Here is an 18,381-nt window from a genome sequence, read left to right on the forward strand (position 1 = left end):
TCTCGCACCCCCCCTTCCCCCTTCGGCTCCTCCTCTGACCAATGTGTTTCCTCCACCCTGGTCACTTCATCTCAAGCTTGCTTCCAAATTTTAGCTTGAGGTGTTTCCGTCCTCTGGACTGACTCCTTCACCTAGTAAGACTATCAGTCTCCCCAGCTTTAAATACACACTCAAAGCTTTTTATAAAAGTGTACCAACCCTCCTCATTACTCGACACTGCTCTCCTCCACACTTTCACCATATATCTCTCCCAGTTTACCCTCCAACTGTTCTCCTTCCCCTCTGTAAGCTCTTCTGGGTAGGGCCCTCCGGTTCCGGTATGAATGGTCGACCATGTTATGGTCGACAGTCATTAGGTCGACCACTATTGGTCGACATTGACATGGTCGACATGGACACATGGTCGACACATGAAAATGGTCGACACATGAAAGGTCGACATATGAAAAGGTCGACATGAGTTTTTTTTACTTTTGTTGGTGTCGTTTTTTGCGTAAAGTGACTGGGAACCCCAATTAGTGCACCGCGTCCCCTCGCATGGCTCGCTTCGCTCGCCATGCTTCGGGCATGGTGCCTTCGCTTCGCTCGGCACACTTTACCGTTCCAATCGTAGTCCATGTGGATCGTAAAGTATGGAAAAGTTCCCCCCCCCCAAAAAAAGTTAAAAAACTCATGTCGACCTTTTCATGTGTCGACCTTTCATGTGTCGACCATTTTCATGTGTCGATCATGTGTCCATGTCGACCATGTCAATGTCGACCAATAGTGGTCGACCTAATGACTGTCGACCATAACATGGTCGACCATGTGAACGGATACCGGGCCCTCCACCCTCTTATTCTTCCCCAGCATAATCCAGGTCACCAGTGCTCCACTCCCTTGTCTCTTTCTCTCCTTTGGTGCATTAGGATCACTGAGTACGGTATCAATATCTACCTATGACTCTCCTCTGTATGCTTCATTAGCACTATCCTTGCCCCTGTTATCTTTTCTACTCAGTCATTGGTGTGATACTTATGTAGTTATGCTATGGTCTGCCATTGAGTATGGTATTTACTGTATGCTCTCATAACCTGTTACTGTTTTTTATGTTTGCCCTGTATGAAGCTGCATACAGAGCTGGCCCTAACCAATATGATGCTCTAGGCAAGATTTTGGCTGGTGCCCCCTAGCACTGCCACTAGTTCTGCAGGAAATGCCTGGTATGAGTCAGCTGGCAGCTCTGCTAACGTCGGGCGCCTTTTGTTTATGAAAATGCATCTTATTTGCATTGCTATGTGGCTAGGATGCACAAGCAGCTTCTGCTGATTAATACGATATGTGGAATGCCTATATTCTGTGTGTGACTGCAGCTGTATCTGCATATAAAATGCTACATTACAATGATTTCCAGGAATACACGCAATGTAGCATTTCGTATGCAGATACAGCTGCAGTCACAGAATATAGGCATGCCGCATATTATTTTAAACAGCAGAAGCTGCTGGTGCCCCTAAGCATACCAAATGCCCTAGGCATTTGCCTAGTTTGCCTATGCCTAAGGCCGGCTCTGGGCATAGAGGGAGGAGCCAGTGCACACCCATACCTAAAGTTCTTTCTTAAAGTGCCCATGTCTCCTGCGGAGCCCGTCTATCCCCATGGTTCTTACGGAGTCCCCAGCATCCTCTACGGACTGCGAGAAACATTTTTACCGGTAGGTTTAAAATCTTATTATTTATTAACAGTTTCTTATATAGCGCAGCATATTCCGTTGCGCTTTACAACTAGAACAACAGTAATAGAACAAAACTGTGTAAAAACAAACAGACATAGAGGTAGGAAGGCCCTGCTCTCAAGCTTACAATCTAAAGGGAAATAGGCATTGATATGCAAGGATAGATGCTACCTATTACATAATGGTCCACCAGATTGCTAGGTTCTTAATGGGTTGTACGATATGATCACCCAGCAATGTTGGCCAAGTGTCAGGAGGGTGTGAGAGTAAATAAAGACAAGATATGTGATGTTATGTGTACTGTACAGAGAGGATGTAGATGTTATGTGTACTGTACAGAGAGGATGTACTTAGATAGGAAAGCACTGACGGTTATGTGGGTGGGTCTGGAATTTGATAGGCTTGTCTGAAGAGATGAGTTCTCAGGGAGAGTTTAAAGGTTTGGAGACTAAAGGCAAATCTTATTGCGTGTGGGATGGCATTCCACAGAGTGGGTGAAGCCCGGATAAAGTCCTGTAATTTTGAGTGAGAACAAGTAATGCGTGTGGATGAGAGACGCAGATCTTGTGCAGAGCGGAGAGGTCGGGTAGGGAGATATTTTGAGATGAGTGAAGAGATTTATGTTGGTGCAGTTTGGTTAATAGCCTTGTATGTAAGTAAAAGTATTTTATATTTAATATGGTAGATTACCGGTAACTAGTGATGTGCACCGGACATTTTTCGAGTTTTGTGTTTTGGTTTTGGATTCGGTTCCGCGGCCGTGTTTTGAATTCGGACGCGTTTTGGCAAAACCTCCCTGAAATTTTTTTGTCGGATTCGGGTGTGTTTTGGATTTGGGTGTTTTTTTACAAAACCCCCTCAAAAACAGCTTAAATCATAGAATTTGGTGGTCATTTTGATCCCATACTATTATTAACCTCAATAACCATAATTTCCACTCATTTGCAGTCTATTCTGAACACCTCACAATATTATTTTTAGTCCTAAAATTTGCACCAAGGTCGCTGGATGACTAAGCTTAGCGACCCAAGTGGCCGGCACAAACACCTGGCCCATCTAGGAGTGGCACTGCAGTGGCAGACAGGATGGCACTTAAAAAAATTGTCCCCAAACAGCACATGATGCAAATAAAAAAAGAGGTGCACCAAGGTCACTGGATGGCTAAGCTAAGCGACCCAAGTGGCCGACACAAACACCTGGCCCATCTAGGAGTGGCACTGCAGTGTCAGACATGATGGCACTTAAAAAAGCTGTCCCCAAACAGCACATGATGCAAAGAAAAAAAGAGGTGCACCAAGGTCGCTGGATGGCTAAGCCAAGCGACCCAAGTGGCTGACACAAACACCTGGCCCATCTAGGAGTGGCACTGCAGTGGCGGACAGGATGGCAGATTTAAAAAATAGTCCCCAAACAGCACATGATGCAAATAAAAAAAGAGGTGCACCAAGGTCACTGGATGGCTAAGCTAAGCGACCCAAGTGGCCGACACAAACACCTGGCCCATCTAGGAGTGGCACTGCAGTGTCAGACATGATGGCACTTAAAAAAGTTGTCCCCAAACAGCACATGATGCAAAGAAAAAAAGAGGTGCACCAAGGTCGCTGGATGGCTAAGCCAAGCGACCCAAGTGGCCGACACAAACACCTGGCCCATCTAGGAGTGGCACTGCAGTGGCGGACAGGATGGCAGATTTAAAAAATAGTCCCCAAACAGCACATGATGCTAAGAAAAAAAGAGGTGCACCAAGGTCGCTGGATGGTTAAGCTAAGCGACCCAAGTGGCCGACACAAACAACTGGCACATCTAGGAGTGGCACTGCAGTGTCAGACAGGATGGGACTTCAAAAAATAGTCCCCAAACAGCACATGATGCAAAGAAAAATGAAAGAAAAAAGAGGTGCAAGATGGAATTGTCCTTGGGCCCTCCCACCCACCCTTATGTTGTATAAACAGGACATGCACACTTTAACAAACCCATCCCATCATTTCAGCGACAGGGTCTGCCACACGACTGTGACTGAAATGACTGGTTGGTTTGGGCCCCCACCAAAAAAGAAGCAATCAATCTCTCCTTGCACAAACTGGCTCTACAGAGGCAAGATGTCCACCTCCTCCTCATCCTCCGATTCCTCACCCCTTTCACTGTGTACATCCCCCTCCTCACAGATTATTAATTCGTCCCCACTGGAATCCACCATCTCAGGTCCCTGTGTACTTTCTGGAGGCAATTGCTGGTGAATGTCTCCACGGAGGAATTGATTATAATTCATTTTGATGAACATCATCTTCTCCACATTTTCTGGAAGTAACCTTGTACGCAGATTGCTGACAAGGTGAGCGGCTGCACTAAACACTCTTTCGGAGTACACACTGGAGGGGAGGCAACTTAGGTAAAATAAAGCCAGTTTGTGCAAGGGCCTCCAAATTGCCTCTTTTTCCTTCCAGTATACGTACGGACTGTCTGACGTGCCTACTTGGATGCGGTCACTCATATAATCCTCCACCATTCTTTCAATGGTGACAGAATCATATGCAGTGACAGTAGACGACATGTCAGTAATCGTTGGCAGGTCCTTCAGTCCGGACCAGATGTCAGCACTCGCTCCAGACTGCCCTGCATAACCGCCAGCGGGTGGGCTCGGAATTCTTAGCCTTTTCCTTGCAGCCCCAGTTGCGGGAGAATGTGAAGGAGGAGCTGTTGATGGGTCACGTTCCGCTTGACTTGACAATTTTCTCACCAGCAGGTCTTTGAACCTCTGCAGACTTGTGTCTGCCGGAAAGAGAGATCCAACGTAGGTTTTAAATCTAGGATCGAGCATGGTGGCCAAAATGTAGTGCTCTGATTTCAACAGATTGACTACCCGTGAAACCTGGTTAAGCGAATTAAGGGCTCCATCCACAAGTCCCACATGTCTAGCGGAATCGCTCTGTTTAAGCTCCTCCTTCAATCTCTCCAGCTTCTTCTGCAAAAGCCTGATGAGGGGAATGACCTGACTCAGGCTGGCAGTGTCTGAACTGACTTCACGTGTGACAAGTTCAAAGGGTTGCAGAACCTTGCACAACGTTGAAATCATTCTCCACTGCGCTTGAGTCAGGTGCATTCCCCCTCCTTTGCCTATATCGTAGGTAGCTGTATAGGCTTGAATGGCCTTTTGCTGCTCCTCCATCCTCTGAAGCATAAAGAGGGTTGAATTCCACCTCGTTACCACCTCTTGCTTCAGATGATGGCGGGGCAGGTTCAGGAGTGTTTGCTGGTGCTCCAGTCTTCGGCACGCGGTGGCTGAATGACGAAAGTGGGCCGCAATTCTTCGGGCCACCGACAGCATTTCTTGCATGCCCCTGTCGTTTTTTAAATAATTCTGCACCACAAAATTCAATGTATGTGCAAAACATGGGATGTGCTGGAATATGCCCACATTTAATGCACGCACAATATTGGTGGCGTTGTCCGATGTCACAAATCCCCAGGAGAGTCCAATTGGGGAAAGCCATTCTGCGATGATGTTCCTCAGTTCCGTAAGAGGTTGTCAGCTATGTGCCTCTTATGGAAAGCGGTGATACAAAGCGTAGCCTGCCTAGGAACGAGTAGGCGTTTGCGAGATGCTGCAACTGGTGCCGCCGCTGTTGTTCTTGCTGCGGGAGGCAATACATCTACCCAGTGGGCTGTCACAGTCATATAGTCCTTAGTCTGCCCTGCTCCACTTGTCCACATGTCCGTGGTTAAGTGGCATTGGGTACAACTGCATTTTTTAGGACACTGGTGACTCTTTTTCTGAGGTCTGTGTACATTCTCGGTATCGCCTGCTTAGAGAAATGGAACCTAGATGGTATTTGGTACCGAGGACACAGTACCTCAAGCAAATCTCTAGTTTCCTGTGAATTAACGGTGGATACCGGAAACACGTTTAACACCGCCCAGGCTGCCAAGGCCTGAGTTATCCGCTTTGCAGCAGGATGACTGCTGTGATATTTCATCTTCCTCTCGCAAAGGACTGTTGGACAGTCAATTGCTTACTGGAAGTAGTACAAGTGGTCTTCCGTCTTCCCCTCTGGGATGAAGATCGACTCTCAGCATCAACAACAGCAGCGCCAGCAGCAGTAGGCGTTACACTCAAGGATGCATCGGAGGAATCCCAGGCAGGAGAGGACTCGTCAGACTTGACAGTGACATGGCCTGCAGGACTATTGGCTTTCCTGTCTAAGGAGGAAATTGACACTGAGGGAGTTGGTGGTGTGGTTTGCAGGAGCTTCATTACAAGAGGAAGGGATTTAGTTGGCAGTGGACTGCTTCCGCTGTCACCCAAAGTTTTTGAACTTGTCAATGACTTCTGATGAATGCGCTCCAGGTGACATATAAGGGAGGATTTTCCTAGGTGGTTAACGTCCTTACCCCTACTTATTACAGCTTGACAAAGGCAACACATGGCTTGACACCAGTTGTACTCATTTCTGTTGAAATAATTCCACACCGAAGAGGTGATTTTTTTTGTAATTTGACCAGGCATGTCAATGGCCATATTCGTCCCATGGACAACAGGTGTCTCCCCGGGTGCCTGACTTAAACAAACCGCCTCACCATCAGAATCATCCTTGTCAATTTCCTCCTCAGCGCCAGCAACACCCATATCCTCATCCTGGTGTACTTCAACAGTGACATCTTCAATTTGACTATCAGGAACTGGACTGCGGGTGCTCCTTCCAGCACTTGCAGGGGGCGTGCAAATGGTGGAAGGCGCCACCTCTTCCCGTCCAGTGTTGGGAAGGTCAGGCATCGCAACCGACACAATTGGACTCTCCTTGGGGATTTGTGATTTAGAAGAACGCACAGTTCTTTGCTGTGCTTTTGCCAGCTTATCATTTTTCTAGCGAGAGGATGAGTGCTACCATCCTCATGTGAATCTGAACCACTAGCCATGAACATAGGCCAGGGTCTCAGCCGTTCCTTGCCACTCCGTGTCGTAAATGGCATATTGGCAAGTTTACGCTTCTCCTCAGACGCTTTTCATTTAGATTTTTGGGTCATTTTACTGAACTTTTGTATTTTGGAGTTTACATGCTCTCTACTATGACATTGGGTATCGGCCTTGGCAGACAACGTTGATGGCATTTCATCGTCTCGGCCATGACTAGTGGCAGCAGCTTCAGCACGAGGTGGAAGTGGATCTTGATCTTTCCCTATTTTACCCTCCACATTTTTGTTCTCCATTTTTTAATGTGTGGAATTATATGCCAGTAATATATCAATAGCAGTGGACTACTGTACCGTACTGCTATATATTATATACTGGTGGTCAGCAAAATTCTGCACTGTCCTCCTACTATGTATACTGCTCACAACAACTAAAATGCACCACAGGTATGGATGGATAGTATACTTGACGACACAGAGGTAGGTAGAGCAATGGACTACTGTACCGTACTGCTATATATTATATACTGGTGCTCAGCATAATTCTGCACTGTCCTCCTACTATATATAATGCGCAAAACTTAAATGCACCACAGGTATGGATGGATAGTATACTTGACGACACAGAGGTAGGTAGAGCAGTGGACTACTGTACCGTACTGCTATATATTATATACTGGTGGTCAGCAACATTATGCACTGTCCTCCTACTATATATACTGCGCACAACAACTAAAATGCACCACGGGTATGGATGGATAGTATACTTGACGACACAGAGGTAGGTAGAGCAGTGGACTACTGTACCGTACTGCTATATATTATATACTGGTGGTCAGCAAAATTATGCACTATCCTCCTACTATATATACTGCGCACAACAACTAAAGTGCACCACAGGTATGGATGGATAGTATACTTGACGACACAGAGGTAGGTAGAGCAGTGGACTACTGTACCGTACTGCTATATATTATATACTGGTGGTCAGCAAAATTCTGCACTGTCCTCCTACTATATATACTGCGCAAAACTTAAATGCACCACAGGTATGGATGGATAGTATACTTGACGACACAGAGATAGGTAGAGCAGCGGACTACTGTACCATACTGCTATATATTATATACTGGTGGTCAGCAAAATTATGCACTGTCCTCCTACTATATATACTGCGCAAAACTTAAATGCACCACAGGTATGGATGGATAGTATACTTGACGACACAGAGGTAGGTAGAGCAGTGGACTACTGTACCGTACTGCTATATATTATATACTGGTGGTCAGCAAAATTATGCACTGTCCTCCTACTATATATACTGCACAAAACTTAAATGCACCACAGGTATGGATGGATAGTATACTTGACGACACAGAGGTAGGTAGAGCAGTGGACTACTGTACCGTACTGCTATATATTATATACTGGTGGTCAGCAACATTATGCACTGTCCTCCTACTATATATACTGTGCACAACAACTAAAATGCACCACGGGTATGGATGGATAGTATACTTGACGACACAGAGGTAGGTAGAGCAGTGGACTACTGTACCGTACTGCTATATATTATATACTGGTGGTCAGCAAAATTATGCACTATCCTCCTACTATATATACTGCGCACAGCAACTAAAATGCACCACAGGTATGGATGGATAGTATACTTGATGACACAGAGGTAGGTAGAGCAGTGGACTACTGTACCGTACTGCTATATATTATATACTGGTGGTCAGCAAAATTCTGCACTGTCCTACTATATATACTGCGCACAACAACTAAAATGCACCACAGGTATGGATGGATAGTATACTTGACGACACAGAGGTAGGTAGAGCAGTGGATAACTGTAGCATACTACTATATATTATATACTGGTGGTCAGCAAAATTATGCACTGTCCTCCTACTATATATACTGCGCAAAACTTAAATGCACCACAGGTATGGATGGATAGTATACTTGACGACACTGAGGTACGTAGAGCAGTGTACTACTGTACCGTACTGCTATATATTATATACTGGTGGTCAGCAAAATTATGCACTGTCCTCCTACTATATATACTGCACACAACAACTAAAATGCACCACAGGTATGGATGGATAGTATACTTGACGACACAGAGGTAGGTAGAGCAGTGGACTACTGTACTGTACTGCTATATATTATATACTGGTGGTCAGCAAAATTCTGCACTGTCCTCCTACTATATATACTGCGCACAACAACTAAAATGCACCACAGGTATGGATGGATAGTATACTTGACGACACAGAGGTAGGTAGAGCAGTGGACTACTGTACCGTACTGATATAATACTGGTGGTCACTGGTCAGCAAAATTCTGCACTGTCCTCCTACTATATAATACTGGTGGTCCCCAGTCCCCACAATAAAGCACACTGAGCACAGATATTTGCAGTACACTGAGCACAGATATGGAGCGTTTTTCAGGCAGAGAACGTAGATATTTTCAGCACACTGAGCACAGATATTTGCAAGCACATTGAGCACAGATATTTGCAGCACACTGAGCACAGATATTTGCAGCACACTGAACACAACTGAAAGAAAGCTGCACACGTCCTCTACCTATCATCTCCAATGCACGAGTGAAAATGGCGGCGACGCTCGGCTCCTTATATAGAATACGAATCTCGCGAGAATCCGACAGCGGGATGATGACGTTCGGGCGCGCTCGGGTTAACCGAGCAAGGCGGGAAGATTCGAGTCCGCCTCGGAACCGTGTAAAATGGGTGAAGTTCGGGGGGGGTTCGGATTCCGAGGAACCGAACCCGCTCATCACTACCGGTAACCAATGGAGGGACTGACAGAGCGGATCAACGATGAACGTCTAGCGATGAAGATTAACCTGGATTGTAGTGGTGAGAGCCTATGTTTGGGAAGACCGGTCAGAAGACTACTACAATAATCGGGAGATAATGAGAGCATGGATTAGAGTTTTTGCTGTGTCTTGTGTAAGATATGGTCGTATTTTGGATATGTTTCTTAGATGTATGTAACATGATCTTGAGACAGATTGAATGTGGGGACAGTTCAGGTTCAAGAATGACACCTAGGCAGCGAGCTTGTGGGGTAGGGATGATTGCTGAGTTCTCAACAGTGATCGAGATACCAGGTTGGTAACTACTATTGGCAGGTGGAAATATAATTAATTCTGTTTTGGAAATATTAATTTTGAGGTGGCGAGATGTCATCCAAGATGAAATGGTTGAAAGGCATTCAGTGCCACGGCCCAATACAGAAGGTGACAAATCTGGGAAGTATAGGTAGATTTGAGTATCATCCGCATACAGATGGTACTGAAATCCGAAACAGTTGATTAGTTTGCCAAGAAATGTGGTATAAAGAGAAAAGCAGAGGACCTAGGACTGAGCCTTGCGGGACTCCAACTGAGAGAGGTAGCGAAGAGGAGGTGGAATCAAAGAAACGAATACTGAAGAAGCGATTAGATAGGTAGGATGAGAACCAAGAAAGGGTTGTGTCCTGAATCTCTAGGGATTGTAGTGTTTGTATGAGAAGAGAGTGGTCAACAGTGTCAAAAACAGCAGAGAGATCAAGGATAATAAGTAGTGAGTAATGGCCTTTAGATTTAGCAGTGACCAAATCATTTTCATACCTTAGTCAGTGCTGTCTCTGTGGAGTGTTGGGCACGAAATCCTGACTGAAGTGGGTGGTTCCGGTATGAATGGTCGACCATGTTATGGTCGACAGTCATTAGGTCGACCACTATTGGTCGACATTGACATGGTCGACATGGACACATGGTCGACACGTGACAATGGTCGACACATGAAAAGGTCGACATGAGTTTTTAAAAACTTTTTTTGTGTCGTTTTTTGCGTAAAGTGACTGGGAACCCCAATTAGTGCACCGCGTCCCCTCGCATGGCTCACTTCGCTAGCCATGCTTCGGGCATGGTGCCTTCGCTCCACTACCGCTTTGCTCGGCACAGATTACCGTTCCAATCGTAGTCCACGTGGATCGTAAAGTATGGAAAAGTTCCCCAAAAGGGAAAAAGTTAAAAAACTCATGTCGACTGTTTCATGTGTCGACCTTTCACGTGTTGACCATTTTCACGTGTCGACCATGTATCAATGTCGACAATTTCAATGTCGACCATAACATGGTCGACCATCTGAATGGATACCGAAGTGGGTCCAGTAGGCTGTGTGAGTTAAGAAAGTGTAGTCAAGTATTTCAAGTAGATTGGAGGGGCATGGGAGCTGAGAGATGGGACGGTAGTTTGAGAGAGAGTTAGGGTCAGAGTTTTGTTTTTTCAGAATGGGAGTAATCACTGCATGCTTGTACAGAGAAGGAAAGATACCAGTAGATAGAGAGAGATTACATATTTCAGTTAAGGTTGGGATGAGCACAGCAGACAGAGCTTTACTCATTTGTGAGGGTATAGTGTCAAGGGGAAAGGTAGTAGAGTAGGCAGATGAAAAGAGTGCAGATACTTCATCTTCATTTGTAGGATCAAATGAAGAGAAGGTGTTAGAGCAGTGATGGCTAACCTTGACACTCCAGCTGTTGTTGAACTACACATCCCAGCATGCCCTGCATCAGTTTTAGCAAGGCCAAATAGCAAAACTGTAGCAGGGCATGATGGGATGTATAGTTCAACAACAGCTGGAGTGTCAAGGTTAGCCATCACTGTGTTAGAGGGTTCATGCAGGGAATTGAGCAGGTCACTGGCTGTGGAAGAGCATACCATTTCATTTCGGATCTTTTAAACCTTGTCCTTGAAATAGGAAGCAAGATCTTATGCACTGACATTGGCTGGTGGGTTGAGTGAGAGAGGGACAAGAAGTGATTTAAATGTATTAAAAAGTCGCTTGGGGTTAGAGGCTTGAGCAGAGATGAGAGATTGGAAATATGTTTGTTTGGCAGTGTCCAGAGCATTACGATAAGAGTGGTACACGGTCTTATGTGTGAGAAAGTCACTTGAACTACGAGATTTACGCCACTGACGTTCTACTTTGCATGAGTTTTTTTAGGGGTCTAGTGTATTTAGAGTGCCACGGTTGACATCTAAGTCTACTTGGAGTGTGATGGGCAGCTGGAGCCACTTCATCAAGTGCTGTTTCTAGAGTTTGGTTAAGGTGTGACACAGCAGTCTCAGGAGAGGTGAATGTAGAAATTGGTGAGAGCAGTGGTTGCAGTGAGGTAGATCGTTGTTGAAAATAGCGTTAATATTTCTGCAGGTTAGAGGCGGCTTGGTAGACTTCAGGGACATTGAGCTTGAAGTAATGGAGGAGAGCATGCAGATGATAAGGTTGTGATTTGAGAGAGGGAAAGAAGTGTTAGTGAGTTCAGAAACAGAGCATAGTCTGGTGAATACAAGATCAATGCAGTGGCCCTACTGGTGAGTAGGGGAGTCAGTCCATTGGGAGAGCCCAAGAGAGGAAGTTAGAGAGAGTAGTTTAGAGGCATGGGAAGATTGTGGACTGTTAATAGAGATATTGAAATCGCCCATAATGATGGTGGAGATGTCAGAGGATAAAAAGTTAGGGAGCCAAGCAGAAAAATCTTCCAGAAACTTTTTGGGTTGCCCAGGTGGGCGATAGATAGCTGCAACACGCAGAGAGAAAGGGGTGAAAATCCTAATAGAGTGTACTTCAAATTATGTAAATGCGAGTGAGGGAACAGATGGTAAAACGATGTGAGTGTAAGATTTGGACAGTAATATTGCAACCCCATCTCCTTTACTGTTACTAGGCCTGGGGGTGTGTGTGAAGTGGAGGCCACCATGTGACAGTGCAGCAGGGGAGGCAATGTCTGATTGTGTGAGCCATGTTTCTGTTATAGCTAGCATATTGAGGGTTTTTTTGCTATGAAAATGTCATGAATAGATGTTAATTTGTTGCAAACAGAGTGTGCATTCCATAAAGCACATTTTAGTGACTTGGAGGGAGATGGGAGACATGTGATACTGATAAGGTTTGTTGGATATATATTCCGTTGTGTGTCAGCTGAATGTAAACTCAGACAACTGCCCCATAACTGATAGCAAACATATACTAGGTCTAATTAACAGGCTACAGCTAAAGCCAATTGGACATTTAATCAAAGTTACAATGTTATATACATTTTTCACCATTGGGTGTTAGATTGGGGTAGGCCCGGCGACAGAGGGGACACCTGTACTGAACCCCGAAGTTCAGGGGGCCCGAGGATCAGGAGCACAAAAATCGGGGGCCGCAGTACCTAATAATATTTGTAAACTGTTTGCTCCAGCCACTCACAAATTAAGGAAAAAAAACAAACAATAAACAAGCACACCAACTACCCCTGCAACACCCCGCATCCCCTTCCCACCCACTGCTTTAAATCTGGGGAGACCATGAGGGGGGCCCAGAAATATCAGCGTACCGGGCCCCACAATTTCTGTTGCCAGCGCTGTATAGGGACCCTTCCTAACTTTCGCTTTAGGGCCTGCAGTATATGTGGGTATGTCCCTGGACCTGTTCATTGTAATAAAATGAACTGGAGGACATTATAATGTTGCGTAATATGAAGCGAGGCACTGTAATATGGCACGATATGAAGTGGCAAGACTATAGTGTGGCATGATATGAACTGGGGACATGGTATGTCATAATGTGAACTGTGTATATTGTGCAGTGCTGCATAATATGCACTGGCAGCCTTACAATGTGACATCTAATGTAAACCAGGGCATTGTTATCTTTCATAAAATAAACAAGGGCACTACCATGGGGCATAAGATTAATTAAGGCCAGGTACATACTAGGATGATGTCGGGACGCTTTGCAGTATCAGAATGACAAATTGTCTACATCGTTCAGTGAGTACTCACTATTGTGTGCGCCCGCGGATCATTGACAATATCTTCTGATTGGCTGTGCTGCGTGGCCAACCAGAAGATATAGTTAATGATTTAGCAGCATGGCATGTTAGGTCGTGCCGTCGGACCACTGCATTCTGGCATGTGTACGGGTGGCATGATATGACAGCCTGTTGGCCATCATATTGGCCGGGAACACTTCGCTCACATAGCTTAAGACACTACAGTGGTTCAGAAAATGAACTAGGGCACAATTACGGGGCATAAAATAAACAACTGCTGTGAAGAGGTGTCTATCTAAAATCATTGGGACAGGAGCACCTTCAAAATGTTGCTATGGGGCCCACAAAGATTTGGCTATGCCCCTGCATACTGTATATGTAAGTTTCTTCAATGAACATTTGCTTATTACCACTGTTATTAATAGACTCACGAAAAGAAAAAAGAAAATATTTGATCACACAGTACACTTGTTTTTCCTTACTGGAAGCTGGGTCACTGGCAGTGGCGGAACTACCGCCAGTGCAAGCGGTGCCTTGCACTGGGGCCCACCACTGGAAAAGGGCCCTAAGCCAGCGCTGCATGTAATGGGTCAAACTGACTCCTTACATGCCGCTGTGTGCTGTGGGCCACTGCTGCCCACCAAGGACAGGAGCAGTAGGGACGCAGCGACCACGGGGGGGAAGGAGGAGGAGGGAGGTGGAGGAGGGAGCCGCAGCAGTGCACTGTAATTGGTGGAGGCGCTGCTGCAGCTGTCCCTCTCCTTCCACATAGGCTGTCCTCCGCCGCTGTGAATGCTAGGATGCGCTTCCCTCATCACAGCGGCGGCGGGCAGCCTATGTGAAAGGAGAGGGACAGCTGCAGCGGCGCCTCCACCAATTACATTTGCACTGCTGCAGCTCCCTCCTCCCCCTCCCTCCTCCTTCTTCTCCCCTGCCCGGGATCATCATCTGCCAGAAGCTGCTGCACCGAGGTGCCTGACTGCCAGCGGAGACAGTAAGTATAATCTATTAAGTATAATCTATTCTTTCTTTATGTCTATCTATCTATCTATCTATCTATCTATCTATCTATCTATTCTGTCTGTCTGCCTTAATGTGTAAAAAGGTGAAGCTGTCTGCCGTAATGTGTAAAAAGGGGACACTGTCTGCCGTAATGTGTAAAAAAGGGGACGCTGTCTGCCGTAATGTGTAAAAAGGGGATGCTGTCTGCCGTAATGTGTAAAAAGGGATGCTATTTGCCGTAATGTGTAAAAAAGGGGACGCTGTCTGCCGTAATGTGTAAAAAGGGGACGCTGTCTGCCGTAATGTGTAAAACGGGGGCCGCTGTCTGCCGTAATGTGTAAAAAGGGGGACTGTCTGCTGTAATGTGTAAAAAAGGGGATGCTGTCTGCCGTAATGTGTAAAAGGTGGACTCTGTCTGCTGTAATGTGTAAAAAGGGGGCGCTGTCTGCCGAAATGTGTAAAAAGGGGGACTGTCTGCTGTAATGTGTACTAAAGGGGACTCTGTCTGCCGTAATGTGTAAAAAGGGGACACTGTCTGCCGTAATGTGTAAAAAAGGGGACCTTGTCTGCTGTAATGTGTAAAAACGGGGCGTTGTCTGCCGTAATGTGTAAAAAGGGGACACTGTCTGCCGTAATGTGTAAAAAGGGCACGCGGTCTGCCGTAATGTGTAAAAGGTGGACTCTGTCTGCCGTAATGTGTAACAAGGGAACACTGTCTGCCGTAATGTGTAAAAAGGGCACGCTGTCTGCCGTAATGTGTTAAAGGTGGACTCTGTCTGCCATAATGTGTAAAAAGGGGACGCTGTCTGCCATAATGTGTAAAAAGGGGACGCTGTCTGCCATAATGTGTAAAAAGGGGAATCTGTGCGGCGTAATTTGAATAATGGAGACTACTGTGCACCGTTATATAAATTGGTATTTTGTGGCTACACCCCTTCCCCATGAAGCCACACCCCTATATTTTTTGCGCGCGCCTTCGGCGTGCACTGCCCCTGTTTCTCATACGTCCTAGAGGATGCTGGGGATGACATCAAGACCATGGGGTATAGACGGGATTTGCAGGAGACATGGGCACTTCAAAGACTTTTCATTGGGTGTGAACTGGCTCCTCCCTCTATGCCCCTCCTCCAGACCTCAGTTTTAGAAATGTGCCCAGGTCGACTGGATGCACTCTGAGGAGCTCTACTGAGTTTCTCTGAAAAGACTTATGTTAGTTTTTTTATTTTCAGGGCGATCTGCTGGCATCAGACTCCCTGCTTCGAGGGACTGAGGGGGCAGAAGCAGAACCAACTTCCTCAGAGTTTCATGGCTCTGTTTCTGGCTGACAGGACACCATTAGCTCCTGAGGGAACTGAACGCTAGCCGTGTCTAGATGCTCACTCCCACAGCACACCATCACCCCCCTCACAGAGCCAGAAGTCAGAAGACAGGTGAGTATCAGAAGAATGATATTCAATCAAGTAAGTGACGGCTGAGGTGCGGGCGGGGGGGGGCGCCCTGGGCAGCATGATAAAATACCTCAAACTGGCTAAAAGGAGGCATAAGATGCCGCTGGCACAGCCCTACCCCCGCCAGTATAAATATTGTCATGGATACTGAGGGGCGAAGCCGGTGGCGTAAATTTGTCCCAGTTGCCCGGAGGCAAGAGAAATATTGGTGCCCCCATATATATATATATATATATATATATATATATATGCCAAAAGTTGAAGGACACGGCACATCATGCTGCGATGTCAGCCTTCCTTTGAATCAGCTTGCTGCTTGTTATGAAGTCCCACGAGTGCCGTGTCCTTCAACTTTTGGTATAATCTCCACATATCCGGCACCTGGGCACCACACCTGTTTGGAAACTACTTGGAGTGCCAGTCATTTCATTGCTGTATATATATCTATATATATATATATCTATCTATCTATCTATCTATCTATCTATCTATCTATCTATATATACAGTATATATATATATATATTTGAAAAGATATAAGACCTTTATCGCGCTAAAGATGTGAAAACTTCAACTTAGGGAAGATACCCCCTGTTAGATGGGGTATGAACAACAGATAGTGAAAGAAGAGATTTCCCCAGGGAGCTGATGTCGTACTTTGGTATGTACAAGTTTTGTATAATAAAATAATCTTAAAAAAGAGAGATTCTTTATTTTTTTTAAAAGCAATACATAAAACTGTTTACAATTTGCCCAGAATAACAATAAACAATGTTTGTACAGACGATAGTTGTGTTGGTAATTCAAACAACATCAAAATGATCTTCTTTGTAGAGATGTCAGAGAACAATGTGCTAACCCAATGCGTTTCATCCTACAGACTTCATCAGGGGTGTATTAATCTAAACAACACAAAAACATTCATAAACAACTTCACTCTTCTAGTTATAATACAATTAACTCTCTTCAAAAGCTTATTGAATACATACCAAAGAATCACAATATGGACATACATCTTATCGTGTCTTCAAAAAGGCAATTTAACAATGCTTAAAATAGTATCGGACCAAATTTCACCATATGGGGTATCTGTAAAATCATAACATATGTTACCAAAAGAATATTACCATAAAAATATATGGACAGGATATATTATGTGAGGAGGAACAGAGGAGGAGGACTGGTTTACAAGGATTCTATTGGGCTTTTAATTAGCCTTACTGCTTCATACTTAGTCAGAAAGGATTGTCTGATCATATTTGAATATTAAACATATTTATACGTTCAACTTTTGATAAATATGGGACCAACAGAATGTGTAGATAATTATCTGATGAAGCGTTACTAATATTCGCTTAATATTCACCAATTGGAAGTTTGAAGTGTAGATATACATATAAATAATTGTTATATATTTTATTTACTTTTATTTTTATTTTTATTTGCATTAGCACAGATTATACATACCAATTTAAATTGAATTGGAAGTAACCCTTTTCACTGATTATCCACTGGGTATAACCTTTTTGAAATTTAGAGTAATTCTGAATCTATAATAGAAAAGAGAATCTATTTAACTTTTGGGTGTGGTATGTTCATTATTAATGAAAGGCCTCAATTTCGCTCCAGACTCTCATGTAAACAAATTTTATCTATTTGTAGACCTCAACAAATATATAAGAAAGCTTACGATCCAAAGACACTTTTCATTAAAAATCCCTCATTTACAAGATCGGACCAAGAGAGAGTACCTCTGGTGAAACCACCTTCCAAATATTACCCAGTTGAATCCAGAGGTAGTAACCTTGATATATTCTATGAATCAGTAAGAGATGATTTTAAACAAATTAAAATACAGGAAAATAAACATCAATCGAATCTCAATGCACAAGAAAAAGGAGCATTGAAAACATTAACTAAAGATCAGAATATTGTCATCAAGAGTGCCGATAAAGGAGGAGCTGTGATCCTACAAACAAGAACTGACTATATGGACGAATCTTTGAGAATTCTTGATGATGGATTAACATATGTTGAATTACCTAATAATCCTATCATCGAATATCAAGCAGAACTTAAAAATCTACTCCTTAAAGCTCTCAATGAGAATCTGATCTGTAGAGAAGAGTTCAATTATCTGTTTGTAAAATTCCCTATAATTCCAACATTCTACCACATCCCTAAAATACATAAGGATAAGACGAAGCCCCCTGGATGCCCTATAGTCGCAGGAATTGACTCTCTGACGTCGAATCTGTCACATTTTTTGGATTTAAAGTTACAACCGTATGTACTGAAACTCACCTCTTATCTTAAGGATTCAACAAGTGTGTTGAGAAAATTAGAAACTTTCGTCTGGTCCGAAGAATATTGCTGGCTAACTATAGACGTTCAGGCACTATATTCGTATATCCCTCACAATAAAGGTCTTGAAGCAGTCAAAAAAAACGTTATTAGCCGATCCAGGA

The 18,381-nt window shown here is 44.4% G+C and overlaps 1 long non-coding RNA gene across 1 annotated transcript; it reads right to left on the reverse strand.

Annotated features, from left to right (window-relative positions):
• Positions 1 to 16,776: 16,776 nt before the first annotated feature.
• Positions 16,777 to 17,462, reverse strand: LOC134935540 (uncharacterized). Its single transcript, XR_010180233.1, has 3 exons — positions 17,381 to 17,462; positions 16,903 to 17,002; positions 16,777 to 16,815 (listed from the first exon to the last, which is right to left on the reverse strand). It is a non-coding gene; the product is annotated as an uncharacterized LOC134935540 (long non-coding RNA).
• Between the last annotated feature and the right edge of the window lie 919 nt (positions 17,463 to 18,381).

Source organism: Pseudophryne corroboree, chromosome 6, assembly GCF_028390025.1.
Source record: "Pseudophryne corroboree isolate aPseCor3 chromosome 6, aPseCor3.hap2, whole genome shotgun sequence".
NCBI classification, from domain to species: domain Eukaryota; kingdom Metazoa; phylum Chordata; class Amphibia; order Anura; family Myobatrachidae; genus Pseudophryne; species Pseudophryne corroboree.